The sequence below is a fragment of the Dermacentor albipictus genome, chromosome 1 (genome assembly GCF_038994185.2).
Source record: "Dermacentor albipictus isolate Rhodes 1998 colony chromosome 1, USDA_Dalb.pri_finalv2, whole genome shotgun sequence".
Lineage (NCBI taxonomy): Eukaryota > Metazoa > Arthropoda > Arachnida > Ixodida > Ixodidae > Dermacentor > Dermacentor albipictus.
Window position 1 is genome coordinate 444,649,533 of NC_091821.1, and position 17,076 is coordinate 444,666,608.

General features: G+C 46.0%; 1 long non-coding RNA gene across 1 annotated transcript in view; it reads right to left on the bottom strand.

The window, feature by feature from the left end:
- LOC139059175 (uncharacterized) overlaps positions 1-16,685 on the bottom strand; it is a 46,477-nt gene extending 29,792 nt beyond the window's left edge. The window contains exon 1 of the long non-coding RNA XR_011513974.1: positions 16,634-16,685. This is a non-coding gene — a long non-coding RNA (uncharacterized lncRNA). The remainder of the gene's footprint in view (positions 1-16,633) is intronic.
- Positions 16,686-17,076: the final 391 nt, after the last annotated feature.

Below are 17,076 nucleotides of genomic sequence, written 5' to 3' on the forward strand. Positions count from 1 at the left end.
AGCACAAAGCATTATTCGAAAGGAGGGGCCTTAATTTCATAGAGTCCGCTTGTGTGTAATACACGGTTTTCCCTCAGTCACGGCAATCATCCTCTGTATCCATTGAGATCCATTGAGGAGAAGAATCGGGTCTGACCGAGCCTGTTTAAGGAGTCGTTAATTCGGGGATGGACATAAACAATTTTGCTTGTGAGGATGTTCAGCATGGGATAGTCAACGCGCAGCCGCAGTATGCAGTCATTCTCAAGTCATCAGCAGGCATTTGTTGGCCTTAATGCTGAATGGTTTCTTGCTCCTTGCGAGAAACGCGGTACATACGCTGTAGCACGGGTCTTTTTTGTGGGGTCTCTAATAAGTCTGTGTTTCGTAATCGACACCTGTCGCACCTTCGACGTCGAGGCGAATCAGTTAGCAAAAGAAAACAAAAGATTGCGACTGCTCTTAATGTGGGTTGCCGATGTTTTAGCCTTCACACCGATTTCGCTAGTCGTTGGAGGGTCACGGTGAAAATTTTTAGAGGTTAGTCTAATTGAGAAACAAGCAGTAAAATCACTGATGAACTTAAAATAGGCATTTGCTGTTCGTCGCGCGAAGCGCGGGTATTTGCAAGCTGAAAGTTGGCGCCATGACTTCTGGTTTTCGTGATGGGGGCTGCAAGACACGACAGGCAATGCTGACCTGCTGAGACAACAGGAGTGATAGATTGGACTCCCTTCAACGGTTCTGACATAGGGGGGGGGGGTGGCATTGCTTTTTGCACTTTATAAGGTAGTTGTCCGTGGTGGTATAGTAATACAATGGTCCACGATAAGTGACACCATGGCGCGTGCGCGGCGGTTGTCTGGATCCGTTGCTGGTTTACCGCAGAAAGTCACGAACCGATCGTATTGGATGATGATAGCGCGGCAATCTCGAAAGAAGTTAATGGTGAGGATAAGCTGCCTGAAATACTCGGTCAAATTGATGAACCAGCCAATGAAGGTGGAGTCGTGGATGCTTCCAATACGTAAATCAAAGATGACCACCTGCAGTATGGAGCTGAGGTTCTTGTCATGGTGTCGTTACTATGCGCAGTTTGGTAACCAGCTTTCTGCTCGTAACAGGGTAGTGAGCCCCAGTATCGACAAGAGCGGCAACCGGATGGTCGTCAACAGAAACAAGCATGTCGGCAGAAACATTTTTTCACGGTCACCGAAAGGCGTTGCCGCTAAGTCGTCGCCATCATGTACTGCGGAGTATGTCTGAAATATTTATCGACAGCGCAGTGACAGAATCGAAGAAGCAACCGAAGTAGTATGTAGTAGTGTGTGGCGCTTTTGCGTAGTAGCCTACAGTTGGTTATCTTGATAAAGAAGCTTCCTTCCTCGTTTAGACGAATATAAAGAGAAACAGTAATTAACACATGGACAGACCGATGTGCCTAGAAACGTAATTCAACAGTACTTGGGATGCAAGGACCGCTTGCAAATTCCGTCCCCGTTAGGTGCAAGTTCCACTTGAAATGAACGATAATCAAATAAGATCACTAAAGCGCTAAAATGGCATCAGTGATCAAGCATACCTTCTACCACGACCCGAATGCGAGATATTTTGTCTTCTTATAACAATTTCACATGTTTTTTGGTGAAATGTCTTGCTGTCTCTTCAAAAATAACTATACAAAATCAGCAACAGTGACCTCCAATGAACCCCACCCCCCTTTGTGCATGTAACAAACCTGCCTTCTAACGCAGCTCGCCGTACCGGTTTATTGAAGGTTTTTCCGTGCTGCTGTACAGATATTTATTGCCTGCAGAGGCTGGGGCATAGTTGCTATCGCCTACGACGCCGTGTCTCATACTGCCTGGAAACAACTTTCTACGCTTAGCCGTGCAACATCAACAATAGAGCATTGAACTTGTTTTCGCTGCTAGCATCCCGCAATCCGTTTTTCTTTTTCTTTTTTGCAGGATAAACAAGCATATACGTTCACCGCGAACGTATATGAGCACTTTCTTCATTGTTCTCCAAGGCCGTTCATCAATCGTCGAGATTTCCGTTTGGACAATTTTTCCAGGAAACTGTTGTGTTCAGACTCAAGATGAAACAGCGATTGCGACTATTGCTTTTCGTATTCTTACTTTGACATAACGGCCTCGGTCCAAAGGAAATGCCGTGCCACATGGGACACCGCCATATTGAAACTCGCCGACAGATGGCGATGTAACACTGTGTCCTAGCAAACCCCACCCTGTAAACGTGGACAAAGCAACTATTCACTTTGTGTGGAGCCGAGAGCAGAAAATGGTTTGAGCGGGTTTTGTGTTTTCTCTCAGCGGGCGGCGTCCTTTCTTAGTTTTTCGGGCTGCCATTAGTTTCACCTCCTCACTGCACGACTGTTTTTGTGGCGCTCTGGTCCTTTCACTTTACGCTCTGCCCTATACACTCAGATGTTACCTCGCGGTGACTGACTGACAGTACAGTCGCATTACCGTCTGAGCGATCTGTGACCCCCTTTGCAAGGTCGTTTTCTGTTCTTTTTGCCAAGCGCTTATATTCTGTCCCTCACCATTCAGACTGGTGCCTTCCAGTTTGAATCATTGCTTCATACATCGTTGTCCAATCACGCGAAAGCGACAGTCACATCGAAAGTGTGCAGTAGAGTATCTTCTGTTGTCGATGCGTCTATATTACCCTTGTGATAACCTTGTTACCGTGGTGGCAGATGTTTGTAGTAACATTGTGAGTTAGAGTTGATAATGAAATACGGCGTATTTCGGGGGGTCAACGTAAAGCGTGAGATTTGAGTGCTTCCGTTAGGGAATGTTGCACTGAATGTGCGTTGCGAAGTGGGCTACGTGTTGCAGGTACCGTACTATTACACTTACCCATAGAAACCAAAGAGACTTCTTTCTAGGAAAGCTTTTTCTTGGTTTTCACCGTTGTGGCTCGTGCCTATTCAAGGAAGCATTCCGTTGAGATGTCGTTTCGATTCATGAACACACTTTCTTTTAGAAAAGAGAATTACAGACGAATACCACGGGCAACAAATAGTGTAAAGTGCCACTGTCGTGCTCAATAATCACTCATCGAAATAAAATTACATAAACCTAATCTAGTTTTCGCCGCAACAGCGGTTTGCATGAAAATGTAATTGGCAATGTGGCAGTGCGTTCTTCCGGTAAAAAAAATTGTGATAAGGTGTTTGCATGCAAAAAAAAATGTTCGTACTGAAAAATCGAGTTAAAGATACTGTTCCACAATGAGTTTTCTGTATGCAGGTGCTCCCGACATAGCATCTCGATTCTTGCTGAAATTCACGGCTGTATGTGCGACAGTTAAATTGTTTTCCTTAAATTTCATTTATTAGCGGCACTTGAAGCACTATTCTGTTAAATCAGCAATTTTAGGCACTCCTCACTGCATTGGCTTAGGTGTCAGCGTTTTCGCGAAGCTTGTCACAACAGATTCTTCAGAGCGAGGAAATTATGTTTTTTTTTATCGGCTGCACTTGCACGAAATCAAACTAACGTCGCTAACTTAGCACTAGAGGGTCTATTTTTATAGCTGTCAGATCACATCCAGTCCTAACGGTAGATGAAGTTCTGCGCTGTGTAAAGTTCGTTAGAGGCTTGCCATACGCAATGAGTAAGTGTTTCGCTAAAGTTTGCGGCACCACCATACACACGCGTGTATAAATATCAGTAAGCAAACATATATATATATATATATATATATATATATATATATATATATATATATATATATATATATATATATATATATATATATATATACATATATATATATATATATATATATATATATATATATATATATATATATATATATATATATATATATATATATATATATATATATATATATATATATATATATATATATATGTTTGCTTACTGATATTTATACACGCGTGTGTATGGTGGTGCCGCAAACTTTAGCGAAACACTTACTCATTGCGTATGGCAAGCCTCTAACGAACTTTACACAGCGCAGAACTTCATCTACCGTTAGGACTGGATGTGATCTGACAGCTATAAAAATAGAGCCTCTAGTGCTAAGTTAGCGACGTTAGTTTGATTTCGTGCAAGTGCAGCCGATAAAAAAAAACATAATTTCCTCGCTCTGAAGAATCTGTTGTGACAAGCTGATATATATATATATATATATATATATATATATATATATATATATATAGGTCTATATTTGAAAGTCACTGCCAATTCTGTTTACTCGCATAACCGATAGAATACTTAGGCCTCGAATTATGGCTCACTCGTCGTAACAGACAGCTCAAGACTCTTCAATTTATCATCCAATCAAAAAAATGCAAGTAGGTTGTTTAGCTATGATCCCTGCAAGCAAATTATGTTTGTTTTCCGGGACAGAACTCCCAAGTGAGGTGTCAAAGTTTGAAGATAACTTTTTGGTTACGTTAGAAATCTATGGTGGGTTTCCTCGCTGTCCCACCATCAATACGTTTTTTTTTCTATAACATTTTAAATCGATTTCTCGTTCTTCATCTTCGCACTTTCATTAAATCGCTGCGTCAACGCCACGGAGGGCTAGTTCTTTGGGGCCAGGTAGAGTGAAACTCTTGCGGCAATTCCATCGTCTTGAAAGTATTGGGGTAGACTTGGGGTTCTCTATGGCGGCGACTCTGCGCAATCCCACACACTCGTGGCAAGATACACATAGGGTCCAAGAACGGGAATTCTTCGTTCTACGAGGACAGCCTGGCTTCATACTATTAACACACTTACCAACGGCGCCAGCATCAGAGAAGACAGCACTACGGAAGGAGTTTCGCAACGGTGACACACAATCATCGAGATCCTAACGACTTCGCAGAAATAAATAAAATATACAAGTAAAGAGAACGGAAGAAAGAAAAAAAAAACGAAAAGCCAGGCGCTGACGTCCAAGCATGACAGCGAGAAGAGATGAATGAGGGCGAAGGAGTGTGTTGTCTAGTTGTGAGTGCCAGGAAAAAAAAAGCGACAAAAAAAAAGAAAGAGATTGAGCTGTCTCGCTGGTGGAGCTGCAAGTGCCGCCGAAGCTTGTAATTTTTCTAAATCACTTCTGAAGTGAGGCGGCGCGGAAATTCCGCCACGATAGATTTGAAATGGACGGTTCCCATTAGCAGCCACTAAAAGTTACAATAAATCTGACAATTTCAACATAACAGCGTGACACGCAAAACGCCTATATAAGTTCTTCCTCTTGCGCATTTGGAGGCACTACGTTTTTTTTTTCACTTCCAACCATTCATCTGTGCGTGCAAGATGCTGTGAAGAAGTCTCTCCATAATCAAGACGTCGACAATGCTTCAAAGATATTGCTGCCTGCATGGTGCACTTTGGCATTTTTACATTTTTTTACCACATTATGTAACGAGCTGCCATCGCCAAGACGTGCTGTCTAACTTTTCTGTGCTTTTGGCATAATCATTCCATTTCTTTTTAGCTTTGAATATCTGTACCCACGTTGACATTTTATTGCGATAGCAATTATATGGACACTCTTGGCGCATTTCTGCTGTCGGCGTCAACGTCACCGCCGGCGTGAGGTTTCGTATGCGTGAAAGCGTGTGAGGGTGACCCGGGGAACGCGGTTCAATCTCGCGTGCACGAGCGAGGAAGGCGGCACGGATGCGTGCCCTTCCCTCTGGTGCGCGAGGGAGTGGATGAGGCGGGGGAGGAGTCGCGTTATTCTCCGGCGACGGCGACGGCGCCTCGATGGGGTCCTCGCCCGCCGCTCCGTACAGTGGAGCCAAGCGCGGCGTCTACCACGGCGTTGGCCAAGCGAATCGCCGACGCCGTAGGGACGCGTTGCCTGCGCACGTGTGCCTTGAAAGCTGTCTGCGACGTCTCATCTTTAAAGCGATCTGCGATGTTCGCATAGTGCAAGTAGTGCCGGCAGCTTCGTATGCGCTGTGCTTTCCACGCTTTGTAAAGGTTGAAGCGACAGATACGCGGCGCTCAATTGGCTCGCGGCTGCTACCGCCATTCCAAACTTCAGCGTTTTCACAGACGAGTTCCGCTGTTATCGAGTGATGTGTGTTCGCGTTTACCTGTGCGTGCGTTAGACCGTGATAGTTATTATAGTTAAAACACGTTTACGTGCTACTTGGTTTAAATCCATGATAGAGTGGTTATGCGTGATAGAGTGGTTACGCCGTCTTTGTGTGTCTGCTTGAAGCAGACACACAAAGACGGCGCTGTTTCCTTGTGTCTGTTTCTTTCTATGTCATCGATCAGTTAGCTTACATATTGTATCCGGGTTAATTTAGTTAGTGAGCGAAGTTTGCAACTTAATACGGCCGATAAAACTACCATCTTTACTTCTTACAGCTAACTGGTAATTTGCTATCGCTATCGGTATGTCGCCTTTCGGCCGGAACTGCGAATACTTATCTATGCGACAGCTTATTCTACCGTGTTCTTTTTTTTTCAGAATGGCGCAAATGGTGCCATAGTGAATCAGCAGGCTTTGGCATTGTATGCCTCTCGAACGCTATAGGGTTATGAATAACGTCAAACATATGACGCTTAATACAAGAGGCTGTCTTCTTTTTCCTGTTACCGTGTGAAAATACTGCTGAATGTGTATTGACTTTTTTAAGGTGAAGTCTCATTTTATTGGGTATTTCTGAATATGTAGCACTGATTATAGATGTCCGATTCTTGCAGCTGTGCTTGGAAAGAATGCCAGTTAAGAAATATCATTACAACGTTACTGTGAAAATATATGCATTGTTTTTGCGAGGGTGGCAGAAACAAGGTGCTATCATTTTTGCAATACACTACCAGCAAGTGCAGGCAAATGGCAGGAGCTATCGGTGCGGTACTCAAATCGAGTGCTAGTAACACGCATTTGTATATAATGCTGTGGACGCGGGCATAGTCGTCGTTGTTGTTGGCGAAGAAATTTCGCGACCAGTTCGAGCGCGCGCACTACTTTTGCAAGGTTCATTGTGCACTTTAGGCCTGCATTTGTGTTGTGCAAGGGGCTTCAAGCAAGCACGACTCACATCCCTGCGCCGTAACCTGCCTTCACGTGAAGAAAACTGATACCGCTGCAACGTAAATATACTAGAGCACAGGCTTGGCAGCAATGTTGTTCTCAAAATAGACGCAGCTAAATCTTAGCAACAATTTTATTAAAAAACAACTAAAATCTAGGTGCTTTGCATGAATGTTTGATCCATTTTGTGGTTATTGGTGGTAGCCAGACTTTCATTGCTGATAAACAAGCTGCCCGTGCAAAGAGCGCATCGTCTCGCAGACCCGAGCTGCAGTGGTCTTTCATGGCGGAACTCCAACTATCACAACTTTTTCAGGCGCTCGTGCTATTTAGCGAAAGGTCCAAAATGTCCGAAGATGTGCACGCTGTGGCGTAGTGCTCAGAAGGACCGTCTCCCTCTTCACCCGTCGCACTCTGTCGCTTTGTCAGCGACGGGACAGGCCGGCTGGAACCCTCCTTTCACGCCGGTAGTCGCGTTGCTAGAGACGGTCCATCTATGACATATCGGCCTGTAGGAATATGCATATCGATCTACACTACCGCCTAGGCTCTCTACTGCCCCCCTCTGTGCTGTACGCAATTGTGCAACAAAACGACATACGCTGCCCACATCACGTCTGTGCAACACATATACGCTTTCAACCAAATCATTCGTTTAAAAAAGCAATCAGCTTTCTAGAATCGTTCGCCGATTAGCTTACTTTGACAATCATCATGTTTGATTTCTGCGCAGTTTTTCTGCACGCATGCACCCGCAAATTTCGTGCGCACCAGGCACAGTGTAAATCCACCATTGCTCGTAGAGCGAAAGAAAATCCCGCCGACATTACAGCAGCGTTGGGGCCACCGCATCTTAAAAGGAAGGTATTCTGTGGGGGTTCTGACAGGGCTGTTACCTGCCAAAATAATGATCTGATTATATGAGGCATGCAGTAGCGGGGACACTGAATTTTAAGGCGGAAGCCTTTCTAGGCTCATGGTGAAGTTTGTGTCAGCAGACCTGACCGGCGGAGTGTCCGCCGAAGAGTCATCACGCCTTATGAAGACAGATTAAAGACAGATTAAAGAATGAAAAATGATTGAAAGTGGCAGTTAGTGAATGATAACGTTAATATAGGGATTGGTAGAGGTTAATAATGTCTAGTAATGACTAATAATGACTTGTGATGACTATAATGACTCCGAAACGACCAATATGTCTAAAGACCGCTTGTACTTGCTAAAATTGATATGAAACGACTAGAAATGTCTAGTAATGAGTAGTAATGACTAAAATGACTGCTAATGACTTGTAATGACCACTAATGACTATGAAATGACAAACGTGTCTAACAACGGCTTGTAACGACCACAATTGATTACAAATGACTAAAAACACTTAGTAGTGAGCAGTAATGACTAAAAGAAAGAAGAGAAAGCCAAGAGGCAAAGAGAAAGAGGCGAATGATAAGAGGAGGAAGAGTGGGCTTTCGCCGTTCATCTCTTAAGAGAGTTATAAAGAGACCCTGTAGTGTTTTCTCACTAGACCTGATGTTCTTCAACCTGCACCAAACGCACTGCACATATGTGTTTGTTTTGCATTCCGCGTGCATATAAATGCATCCGCCTCGGGAAGCGTTTGATCCCGCGACCTGCTGCTTAGCGGAGCCACGTCGCAGCCGCTAAGTCAGCGTGGGCGCTGGCATGGCGTCTTCATACACGTTGCGCCAGGGTGCGTGGGATGAGCTCTACGGAAAAAGCGTCCTTGTTTCTCAGCCTCCAGTGGGTAGTGTCTATTAGAACTGTATTGCGCAGCGTCTATGTCGCAGTTGATGGCATACGTAGAGCTTCGGAGACAAATTACTACGGCAAACTCTGGTGCTTGTTTATGCTAGAGCGCCGAGTGTCGACATTCAGCCAACGTGGCAATGATACGATTGGCCCATTGTCCTTCTGGCTTCAACAGGCATTGTGGCAACAAATAGTTCATTTGAATATCACAAATATAGGTTTGTGGTAAATTAGAAAAATAAAACTTAATAATTAACGTCGGAAGAACGTTTGATGCGGCAAGCAGGAAGGTTAGGTAAATCTATGTAAGAAGTTCTATAATATGGAGCATTAGGCAAAATACCTATTTCTTCCTTTGGTTCCTGTCACGCCTATTCTATAGGCATAAAATAGACTGTTTTGGGTAATTTATGCTTCGACTATTTGTGACTAAATGTGCATATTTCAGCGTCTCCACCCAATGTAATTTTTGAGGAACTGCGCATACCCTTTCTCGAATTTAGGGGCTTAAAATGCGTCTTCCGCTGGCAACACTAACGCCTATACCTGTGCTCTGAATCAGCAACGCCTCCTGAAAATGTTTATGAGCCTACGAGTTCCTTCCCCATATTGCGAAGTGACTGTAGTTGCTTTCACGCTGTATTATTCACTTTGTTTAGTGTCTCGCTAATCGTTATTTATCGCTGCATGAAGCACACGAAAGAAAAAAAATGTGCTACTCTGGCAATTTACCTTGTGAATCTCAGTGTTACTCCGTGGACGCAGCGACCGTGTACTTTCGCCTATGGGGGTTGCAGGCGGGAACATCTGCATTCACTGTAATGCTCGTTTCTCTGTGCAATGAAAGTGAATGGTGTAGGTAAATTGCACGCTGTCTAAATACCATTCACACAGAGCAGAGAGGGCTCGCCCCATGAAATTATTAATTTCCCGGCTAACGTTAGCCCAGCTCTACCACGAGAAAAAAATAGATTAAAAAAACACTGTGCAAGATATCAATTTAAGACAAATAGTTTAGGTTGGTAGACGTCTGGTGACCAAACCTCATTAGTTTTATACATAGTCATATCATGAGAAGCCAACGGACAAAGACACCAGTGCGGCAATAGGAAAATTGTACGTAGTCAATCAATTAAAGAAATGATTCATTCAAATAAATGAAAGTTGATTAAAAAAAAACAACTGGCCGCAGGTGGGGCGTGCACACACATCTTCGCATTGCGTGTGCGATGCTCTTACCAGTTGAGCTCCCAAGGCACCATTTTCTCATCTACTTTCTGCGGCATTTATGTTATATTCTAGCACTAGGCGTCATTTGTACGTAGGCGTGCGTGTGTGCGTGCATGTGTGTGTGTGTGTGTGTGTGTGTGTGCGTGTGTGTGTGTGTGTGAGTGTGTGTGTGTGTGTGTGTGTGTGTGTGTGTGTGAGCAAAGGGGAAATTCTTCAGACGGAAACCTGAGCGATGCTTCAAGGTAAACAGGACAAATGTTAATTTCAACAGTTGCGACCAGTGGACCAATCCTTATCAGGGGTATACAAAAAAGGTAGATGGCGCTTCACTTTGTGAACGCGGGTGACGCGAATCCATATAGGTTCTACAGCGCATGCGAAGCTATTGGCCATCGGTGCACCTAGACGCTTCCACTGTCCGCATCGCAGAGCGTATTGAAGACAGGGCTCGCGTGGAGTAAAACACTCCCTCCCCCCCCCCCCCTCCACCCATCACCATTGGTATAGCAATAGCAAAAGAGCCCCGAAGGGAGACAGAAATGCAGCAATGGAAAGGACCGCACTGTCACAATTCACAAATACAAAGCACAAACCGTTCGGGCGATTTGTGATCCAGCTGAGTGCGGGAAAGAAAAGAAAAAAATATATACTGGGGTTGCAAAGCGAGTACGTCAGTGGGCTTACAGTTTTAGTCAATGGACAATTTATGCGGCAATATATTCCGGGACAAACGAGGCCCTTCTTGAATGATAGGTTAAACACGAGAATCAAATATTTCCAACGCCATCAGTGAACATCTTGTTAGACGTTGTTGGCGTAGTTGAAAGCCGGTGTTTCCACAATGTTCTGTCATTAGCAAAAAAATTGCAAGAACGAGGAGAGAAATGTGTCTTCATTTCGCTCTAGCGAAGATGCCTTCTCGTCGCAATTCTTGGTATTGTCTTTCAAGGTGTCGATTTGTTACGCCTAGTTTTTTTTGCATATTACTGCGCAAATTGGAAGGACTGATAATGGAAAAACGGGTTTCAACCGTTGCTCACCCTAATTTTAACAGCATGAAACAAAATATCACAGGTCTGCGTGGCACACGCCAAAGGGTATCAGCGTAAGCAGGAGTAGCGGCTCCATGGGAGTTGCATTTTCACACCATGCACTACAGGGCCTTCGTGGTGAAGTCCCTTTGCGTTGCTTTCGCACGAAAGATATGAACTGTCCGGCTGGCGTCGACTTCGAGTTGCAGTTTGTGCTGTTCTCTGCACAACGGTTTGCTGAGCCCGATGTCTGGTTGTAGCCACACGCGAAGCTCTACGATTCGCTTCTACAGCAGTGGTTGGTTCCTTGCGAGAAGGTGTCACAAAGTGTACTGAAGATTATACACAGGTATCAGGACTAGATGGCGCACTTGTCAATTCCCTTGGCCCGTAGCACGCTGCTTTGATGTTGCTGCTGCTGCTGATAATATTGATTGTTTATTGGCCTCCCCTCGAAACGCGGCGGTGAGAAATAGTAACCTCGGCCCGCGTGAGTTAACCAGGTCCTGCTACATGCAGCATGCAACTGCTATAAACAACTGCTACATGTCGGGACACCTGGTAGAATGTAACTGAAGTGCAATGTAAACTTTGTACGTATCGGCGCTACGCGATGCGCATGCCACATCGCGTGTCAAATGGCACGATACGATGCTGATGATCTTAATGACAATTTCATGACATTTGCTTTGAAACGGGACGGTGGCAAACAGTAACCTAGCCTTTTTCAATTATTCAGGTATGCCATACACATTTTTTCAGTGCGTCGATATTTATACATCTTGATAATCATATATTTTCCCTCAAGACTTTTCTGTCTACTTTCTAATGCTACCTATGCTGGATAGATGGATGTTATGAGCGTCCCCTTTGGAGCGGGGCGATGGGTTGTGGCACGAAGCTCTTGCTATTATACTGCCTAATGTCCTACCTAGGTTCAAAAGAAATACAGAAAAAAAGAGCAATATGAACTCCCACAACCAAATTTTCTGACCACCTATTGCGAAAATTGCTTTCGGACGTCTCCGTTTTTTGTTACTTCCCTACTTTCCTTCCACCAATCTTCCAATCGCCTCTTGCTAATCTCTATTGCGGACATGTTTACTTTTCCCCTGCTCTTGCTGAGCCCAAGGGCTTCAAGGAGACCAGTGGTGCTTAAATCACCCGCTGAGCAGATATCTTACCGCAGCAAGCACATGCTTGCTGCGGTAAGACATTCCTTCTTATATCTCGCTTTATAGGTTCGTGTTCCAAGGTATCCCGATCTCGCTTCGAAAAGTACTAAGCTTCCGTTTGATTTATCATAAATTGTTTCTTTCCTGATTTCGTTTTTTTCCTCTTAAGTAGTTACTCATGGCCGGTTTGTTTTCTATTGTCGCCATCCATGAGATTATTTCAGCCCCTCTGACTTTGCTGCAACTGCTGCACGGCATGCCACCGGGTGCAATAGTATGTCACTTCAATGCACAAGGTGCACATAATGACGCTACGCAGCGCGTCTCAGATCGTAAGGCAGGTGGTACGATACGATGCTAATGATGGTGATGATAACTTCATACCATTACCTTTGAAACAGGGTAGTGAGACAATCATTTAGGCAGCTTGGTTAAATCATGTACACAATAGATATTTTAACAGCGGAGTTAGCTGTTTAAGCATTAGTTCCTCCTTGGAGCGTTACCAAAAAACTGAGTCCAGCTGTGCGCCACCTCGCATTGCCTGGTAACCACCTGTGAGAGCGCCGAGCCACGTAATCTCCTCGCACCCCACGCACGTAGGGCGGAGTCTTGACGTCACAATCAAGTAAAAGCTTGAAACAGCTGGCCCGGCGACACATCTCTCACCTCCTCAACTCCGTGCGTACGTGCTGCTGCCATGGAAAGCCCGAACAAAGTCTGGACGTCCGAAAAAGAACCGGCTTACCAGGAAGAGCGCAGTACTGCCAAATGAGAAGTCATGTGTCGCCGCTTAGCTGATCCGGTACACCGCGCCGAAGCTGCGGCTTAGAAGTGACGCCTAATCGAGGATACCGAGTTTCATTCCCGGGAAAGCGAGAGTTGGTGCCTAAATGTTCGACGTCACCACGAGAGCAAACCCGGCCTGCGACTGCTGGAAAATTTGTAGCGTCAAGCCCGCAGACGACAATTTAGCAAAACCTAGAAACAACTTAGTCAAGCCTACAATAACCACGCAAAACCTAGAAACGACATAGCCAAGCCTATCAACAACTTAGCAAAGCCTAGCATAACCTCGTAAAACCTACAAACAACTTAGACAAGCCACGTAAAAGCTAGGTGATCACAAGCTCCGCTGTTGACTTCAGCTTTACGCCACTAGTGCAAGCTGCGCCCGTTTTCTTTTTCTATCATTCTTGTATACATCCCCCTAGGCTTCTTTTAACGCGACAGCGTTAAGGAGCTCGTGTCGCAGAAAAGCCGGTGTCGTCGGTGTCGGCGACGTTGGCCGTGAGCGACAAATCTCGGGAGGCACTTCATAACTAAAAAACAACTTGCAAGATGGGCTGCGTGGGAATCAAACCAGGGTCTCCGGAGTGTGAGGCGGGGCGCTACCACTCCGCCGCGAGTTCGATGGTTCAAAGCGGTACAAAAGCGCCTCTATTGAATGCGGTGTTGCCTTAGATACGTGCCGTAGAAAGTTATACTGCGGTGTATATCGGTAATTATGAGCATGTACATTACAGAAGTTGCCGTTACACGAGTAGCGAAGTACGTTTCCGCTACATTTCGTCTGAGCTCTGGGCACACGGAGAGCCATCTTGCGGCAAACGCAGAAGACCCCCTCCTCGCAATGGGCGGTGCTGCCCCGACACATGGCACGCCATTCGCCCCTTCTCCCCTTTGGGCCGTGCGGGGACAAAGGCTTTGGGATGCCCCACAACCCTTGCGTTTAATGTTTGCTTGCTCTCTCCCCTTCCAACTTTCAGCGTGCGTCACTCTTACCCTTGTGTTTAGGCGACGCGACTGCTCTTTCTGCTCCCAGCGCGTTTCCTAGGTGCAGCGTCCAATGTGGGACGCCTCTGACGTGATCGCTGCGCCGTAACGCATCTGGTGGGAAAGCGTCCCCTGCGATGTGTGCCGAGCTGCTTCCGAGGAATCATGCGTCTGCGTAGTGCTCCCAAGCGAGATAGAGCACGATCCCATCGAGGCGACAGCCCCATAATCCCATCGGCCTTCATGGCGCGTCATGGCCCGGCTGTCCATGCCGATCACGACGTTTGGCTCGCGTAGATTGTTTCTCCCTCCGAGACACCGAGCTTTTTGGTACGTTCCGCTTGCTCAGGCGCACGTTTCGTTGCCACGCCGAACGCTGCGTTTCTCGGCGCTCGCCGCATAATTGGTGGGAGCAAAGTCCGGTGCGGGGCGCCGCATAAGTGATCGCTGCGCCGTAGTGCATTAGACAGTTAGTTTTAGCAGAGCGTTTGCTTGCGCTCCGCTCCGCACACGTTCCACGCGCGCCGGTGGCTGCATAGAATGCATTGATTTCGCTTATCTAACAAGCGCGTCTCCCAGAGATGCCACTGACGTGCTCTCAGCTCCGCGGTAAAACGATTACGAAAGCAACTACACGCCTCCTGACGCACCGCTAAATCAGGTTCCTAGCGGAACGTGGTCAGCGTCCCACGTTCCGCTGCCGCTGTGTGTGCTGTGCGCACGCGCGTCAGCGTTCCCGGTAGCGTTTTGCTGAGCGTCTGCGGGTCAATTGTTGCGGTAGGCAAGTCTGAGCGGGGCGGACCGTAAACGCTCTGCTAAAGCTCTCTATTGTCTGACACCCCATGGCGGGTCCATGGGAACGCAATCGCGTTGCACTCTTGAAGGCGAAGCTTAAGCATCCTCCAATTGTTTTCTTCATCAAACCTTCTTTAACTATCCTTGTACCGCCATTTATGTAACGCACGTATCCACGCTACGTGGCGCGCTTGTCACATCGCGTGTCTTATCACGCGCTAGGACGCTTTTACAGGGCATTTTGCCACTGCATGCAAGCAAGCACTGGCGTGGCTCAACCTCCATTGTCTTGTCAGGTGGCGCTTTACATTTAAGCTACAGTTTATGCATTTCGGAAGTTAATGTTATCGCATCCGAAGAGGGAAAGCTGCCTATTGTTTATTTTCTTCTTGTTTCTTTTTCGGCTTGTTTGTTGTATGTGTGCTCCAAATAATGAAAGTTAGCTTATTGCGTCCTTTGAAAAGGTTCATGGCTACCTAAAGTGTGAAAAACATTTTTTTAGGAGACTTCAAGTATGTATGTATGCTGGGAGATAGATAAACAACCGTTTGTGTTCGGGATAAGAATCCGATATATTTAGATGGTTTAATTGAGGATTGCCAATTAGATGATCTTAGCTGGTTGTTACGGCGAGGAGGTAGCCCTATCTTTACATATTTCCAGCGCGGTAGCAGTGCTAGGACAGACAAAATATATGCTAGTTTAGAGTTTGTGGTAGCATGCAATTCTAGTCAAACATGTGTCTTTTAGTGTCCATATCCTAGTGATGATTACACTTGCGAGTAAGCAAAATAAGACGTGACCTAACTGAGATCTTTGGAATGTCAATGTAAAGCTCTTACTAGACAACATATTTGTTGATAAAATTAGAAAAAAATCATAGGGATTGCCACTAATAATTAGTGAAGTCGCAGAAATAAGCGGGAAAACATTAACCAAGCGATCAATATGATCGGGATAAAAAGGGGAACAGTACTCAGTTACACAAAAAAGAAGAAAGCTACTGAACTGCAGTGCCTACTTGATTTTTTGATGTGCAATAAAACTGCGATGCCTGGGTCGAGTGCAAACGACATACGTGAAGTAAAATACAGCTGGAAGCGCTGCAAACACAAAACTACAGGACAGCGATGCGGAAAAACTGTGGATAGGTGAATCACCGAAGAAATACGCTTTGAGTGACGAAAGGAAATCCGCAGCTCAAAATGAAACACGCCCACTCCGGTCTCAAAATTAAATAACGGCCGAAGGCAATAAAATCGAACAGACTTTTGTTGACCGTTACCGAGACATACTCGGAAGTGAAAAAGAAAAAAATCCGAAAAGTGATTGCCGTCCCTTACTTGGCCGCTGGGAATCCCTGTTGTCAACCGGTGGCGTACGCCTGATAACCAGTCAACATGCTATTACTGCCATTTTTCAGGCCACGTAGCACGATTCTCCCACCGTCGCAGCCCCCGCTTGCCTGACAGCCTCAAGCTACAGGCCTGCTTGACTTCCGCGTCAGGACCAATCTAACCCACCTCCGGACTCGTCTTGCGGTCGGCACACATTCGATTCATGCCGGTCGCCTTCCCCCCCGTCGCCGAACCATTTTCCCGGTGGTTCGCCGACCCAGCCCAGCCCGAGAGGAAAACTAACAGTCCAAGTTCCAGAGGCAAGAACTGCATTTACGTCGAACATTTGAAGGCCTCATTCTGCACCGGCGAACGAAATTGAACTGTCCGTAGACGGCGTCACCGTACATGCACTTAACGACACAGGAGCGGACGTTTCTATTATTAGTGAGAAGCTCTGCCGCAATTTGAACAACGTGACCATTCCCCTTACCTCTCTTTCTCTGCGTGCGGCAGCCTCGCATCGCATTCAGCCTTCAGTGCCGTGCACAGCCCGGGTCGTCATTCAAAGACTTATTCATGTTATCGAATTTGTCGTCCTACCTCGTTCCTAGCGTGACGTTATTCTTGGATGGAATTTCCTATCTGTCAATCCAGCTCTTATCGACTGCGCTTGTGCCGAACTAACGTTATCAGTGCCGTGTTTTGACCCTGACGACCATTATTCTCCTAAAGTTGTTGCCGCCTCTGACATCGATATCGCACCTTTCTCCGCCGCCCTGGTTTCTGTGTCCTGTAACTCTGCTGCGAACTCGTCTGTTCTGTTTACGCCGTCGGCCACTTGTGCGCGCCGCCGGAACTTTTTGCTTCCGTTTGCTGTCGTCCCTTTTTGCGACGGTTCTGCTGCCCTTTACGTGTGCAATCCGTCAGCCTGCC